Source organism: Aegilops tauschii, chromosome 3 (genome assembly GCF_002575655.3).
Source record: "Aegilops tauschii subsp. strangulata cultivar AL8/78 chromosome 3, Aet v6.0, whole genome shotgun sequence".
In the NCBI taxonomy this organism is placed as follows: domain Eukaryota; kingdom Viridiplantae; phylum Streptophyta; class Magnoliopsida; order Poales; family Poaceae; genus Aegilops; species Aegilops tauschii.
Genome location: NC_053037.3, coordinates 310,370,876 through 310,375,544, shown reverse-complemented (window position 1 = coordinate 310,375,544; position 4,669 = coordinate 310,370,876). Strand labels below are relative to the sequence as shown.

Sequence of the window (4,669 nt, the reverse complement as noted above, 5' to 3'; positions counted from 1 at the left end):
AGCGGAACCTGGATGCTCATATTGGTTCCTACATATTCTACGAAGATCTTTATCTGTCAAACCGCATAACAACATACGTTGTTCCCTTTGTCATCGGTATGTTACTTGCCCGAGATTCGATCGTCGGTATCTCAATACCTAGTTCAATCTCGTTAGCAACAAGTCTCTTTACTCGTTCCATAATGCATCATCCCACAACTAACTCATTAGTTACATTGCTTGCAAGGCTTATAGTGATGTGCATTACCGAGAGGGCCCAGAGATACCTCTCCGACAATCGGAGTGACAAATCATAATCTTGATCTATGCCAACTCAACAAGTACCATCGGAGACACCTGTAGAGCACCTTTATAATCACCCAGTTACGTTGTGACGTTTGGTAGCACACAAAGTGTTCCTCCGGTATTCGGGTGTTGCATAATCTCATAGTCATAGGAACATGTATAAGTCATGAAGAAAGCAATAGCAATATACTAAAAGATCAAATGCTAAGCTAACAGAATGGGTCAAGTCAATCACATCATTCTCTAATGATGTGATCCCGTTAATCAAATGACAACTCATGTCTATGGCTAGGAAACTTAACCATCTTTCATTCAACGAGCTAGTCAAGTAGAGGCATACTAGTGACACTTTGTTTGTCTATGTATTCACACATGTACTAAGTTTCTGGTTAATACAATTCTAGCATGAATAATAAACATTTATCATGATACAAGGAAATATAAATAACAACTTTATTATTGCCTTGACAAGCATCATAATACAAGCCAGGGGCCTCGAGGGCTCGAATACAAGTGCTCGATCATAGACGAGTCAGTGGAAGCAACAATATCTGAGTACAGACATAAGTTAAACAAGTTTTCATAAGATGGCTAGCACAAACTGGGATACAGATCGAAAGAGGCGCAGGCCTCCTGCCTGGGATCCTCCTAAACTACTCCTGGTTGTCGACGGCGGCCTGCACGTAGTAGTAGGCACCCTCGTTGTAGTAGGAGTCGTCGAAGGTGGCGTCTGGCTCCTGGGCTCCAGTATCTGGTTGCGACAACTAGAAGAATGGACAGGGGGAAAAGAGGGAGAAAGCAACCGTTAGTACTCATCCAAAGTACTTGCAAGCAAGGATCTACACTACATATGCATGGGTATGAGTGTAAAGGGGCAATATCGGTGGACTGAACTGCAGAATGCCAAAATAAGAGGGGGTAGCTAGTCCTGTCAAGACTACGCTTCTGTCAGCCTCCATCTTGCAGCATGTAGAAGAGAGTAGATGGTAAGTTCACCAAGTATCATCGCATAGCATAATCCTACCCGGCGATCCCTTCCTCGTCGCCCTGTGAGAGAGTGATCGCCGGGTTGTATCTGGCACTTGAAAGGGTGTGTTTTATTAAGTATCTGGTTCTAGTTGTCATAAGGTCAAGGTACAACTCTGGGTCATCCTTTTACCGAGGGACACGGCTATTCGAATAGATAAACTTCCCTGTAGGGGTGCACCACATTACCCAACACGCTTGATCCCTCTGGCCGGACACACTTTCCTGGGTCATGCCCGGCCTCGGAAGATCAACACGTCGTAGCCCTACCTAGGCACAACAGAGAGGTCAGCACGCCGGTCTAAATCCTATGCGCGCAGGGGTCTGGTCCCATTGCCCATTGCACACCTGCACGTTGCGAGCGCGGCCGGTAAGCAGACCTAGCCTCCCTAATACAAGAGCAGGCGTTCCAGTCCAATCCGGCGCGCGCCGCTCAGTCGCTGACGTCAAGAAGGCTTCGGCTGATACCACGACGTCGAGTGCCCATAACTGTTCCCGCGTAGTTGGTTAGTGCGTATAGGCCAGTGGCCAGACTCAGATCAAATACCAAGATCTCATTAAGCGTGTTAATTGATGTAACCGTGGGCGCCGACCAGGGGCCAGGCCCACCTCTCACCTAGGTAGTCTCAACCTGCCCTATCGCTCCGCCACAAAGTAACAGTCGGGAGACGTTGGGAACCCAGGCCCACCACTACCGGGAAGGAACCACCTGTCCTTTCAGCCCCCACATTGGAATCACTTGCGGGTACTCTACGAGCCGACCCGACTTTAGTCACCACATGTATCATATAGTATGTATGTAAGTATATACCCGTGATCACCTCCCGAGTGATCACGGCCCGGTACTATAGCACGGCAGACGGACAAGAATGTAGGGCCACTGATGGAATACTAGCATCCTATACTAAGCATTTAGGGCTGCAGGTAAGGGTAACAACTGTAGCAACAATGATAGGCTATGCAGCAGAATAGGATTAACCGAAAGCAGTAACATGCTATACTACTCTAATGCAAGCAGTAGAGAGAAGGAATAGGAGATATTGGGTTGATCAAGGGGGGGCTTGCCTGGAAGCTCGGCAGAGAAGGAGGGGTCGTCAACACCATAGTCGATCACAACGGCATCAGCAGCGGTCTCGGGGTTTACCGGAGAAGAAGAGGGGGAAGAAACAGTAAATATAGAGCAAACAGATGCATGGCAAGTTATCAGGCAGAGCTAGGGTGTTCTAACGCGGTGCTACACGATACCGGTGAAGGGGGACAACATCCGGGAAAGTATTCCCGGTGTTCGAGGTTTTCGGGTAGATGAAACAGAGGTGGATTGTTACACGGTTTCTATGCTAGGGGCGTGTGGTGAACGAACGGACTACGTATTCGGATTCGTCTCGTCGTTCTGAGCAACTTTCATGTTCAAAGTATTTTCATCCAAGTTACGGTTTATTTTATATGATTTTTCAAAGTTTTATTCATTTTCTGAAATTATTATTAATTCGAAATTAATAGACAAAATGCTATGGGTACCCAGCCCTGTGTACACAAAATGCACACAAAGGCTGGCATGTGGGCCAGCGGGACCCAGTTGACCACTCAAAGTTTGACTGGTCAACAGGGGGTGGGGCCACCCTGTCATACTCTGATCTACTAATTAACCTAGTTAATTAGCTTAATTAGGATTAGGTTTATTAAGGTAAATTAATTAAGTTAATTATATTTATATATTTTCTTTTCTTAGGGCTGGGCCCCACGTGTCGGTGGCCCATCTGGGCCAAGCGGGGTGTGGGCTACCGGGCACATGCACGGCCGCCCGCTGGGGCGAGCCCGAGCGCGGCGTCGCCCGAACACAGGGGCGCACCGGCGAGGAGGGGCGGCTTGGGCGCGTCTGCCGGCGCATAGCCGGAGGTGGCGGCGGCAGGCCCAAGCAGCGGCACTGCAGTGGCTAGCAGGGGACGGCGCGAGCGGGGCCGCGGGGAGGGGCGAGGCAAGCGCGGTCGGCGAGCAGAGTGAGGCCGGGGCGCGCGGCGGCAGGGCAACAAGCGGCATAGGCGGTGACATGCAGTGGCGGGGGAAGGGGGTGCAGCGAGGTAGCAGGAGGGGAGCCGGCGCGGCAGGCCGGCCAGCTAGAGCGGCGACGAGTGGGGCGGGGTCAGGGTGCTCGCGGGGTCGTGGCGAACAACAGGGGAGCGAGCGAGCAACGACGAGGCCTTGCGTGGGTGCGGAGCTGCGCGAGCGTAGTGCACCGGGGTGGCGTGAGGCCAGGGCGCCCAACGAGTGAGGCGGGGCGCGCGTGACGCGGGCGCGGTGGCCGCGGTAGTGAACACGGCGGCAGCGAGCTTCGGCAACGACGGAGCTAGCAGCAACAATGACAAATCGAGGGGGAGGACGGAGGGGGAACGTGGTGCTGCTCACAGGGTTGCAGGGGAGGCTTAAGGAGGGCGGGGACGACCGGAGTGGGGCGGATCGACGCGGAGGAGCTGCGCTGGCCGAAGACGAAGACGAGGCTGATGCCGACATTGCGGTGGCTGCCTGCTAGATCTAGTGGGTGAAGACGACGAGGCGGACGATGACGGAGCTCGCGGGCAAGCTTTCAGGGCGCCGGGACGATGGAGAGTGCGGGAACGGAGGTGGCCATGACCACGACGGTTCGGACGAGCATGGGGAGACGATGGCGGCGCGAGGAAAAAGAGGGGAAAGGATCTAGGGTTATGAATGGGGTCGCGGGCGTCGTTTTAACTAGCAGGAGACAACGGGGATGATCGGCATGTGGCCAGGGTGCGGTCATGGCGGCCGGATGCCTGCCACGACCCCCTTGCCTCCTGTAGAAGGAAGGAGACGGTTGGGGGGTGTGGGCGGTCATGTGCACACTAGAGCCCACTTGGGCAGTACTAGTTTAGGCCTTTTTCTTTTATGCCTTTTTCTGTCTGTCTTATTTATTTGCTGTTGTTCTATTTTTCCTTTTGTAACCAAATGATTTTTTGCTACATAGGAGATTTGGCACGTTAATGCTAGACATCCTCTTAAGGTTGCTCAAAAAGTTTCAGGGTATTTGAAATTGTTTAACTTTTTTTTAAATCACAAAGATCAATTAAACTGCTGAAAGATCAGTTTTAAATAGTTTAGTGGTACTTAATTATTCTGCATGACAATTAGTTGGTGAATATTTGCAACTCAGCAAACATTTTTGTTTTACCGTTTGAAAAACATTATAATTTGACTTATTTTAAATTTGAATTCAAACGGGACTTGATTCACTGCAAGATTAACAACGGTAACCATGATGATGTGGCATCATTAGTAGAGGGTTACTGTAGCTTAACTATCCGGGCGTCACACACCGGCTCCTCCCGAGAGGCGCTGGGTGCTA

The 4,669-nt window shown here is 51.0% G+C and overlaps 1 long non-coding RNA gene across 1 annotated transcript; it reads right to left on the bottom strand.

Annotated features, from left to right (window-relative positions):
* Positions 1 to 724: 724 nt before the first annotated feature.
* LOC141020986 (uncharacterized) lies at positions 725 to 3,987 on the bottom strand. The gene is made up of 2 exons (XR_012180981.1): positions 3,715 to 3,987; positions 725 to 1,049 (listed from the first exon to the last, which is right to left on the bottom strand). It is a non-coding gene; the product is annotated as an uncharacterized lncRNA (long non-coding RNA).
* Positions 3,988 to 4,669: the final 682 nt, after the last annotated feature.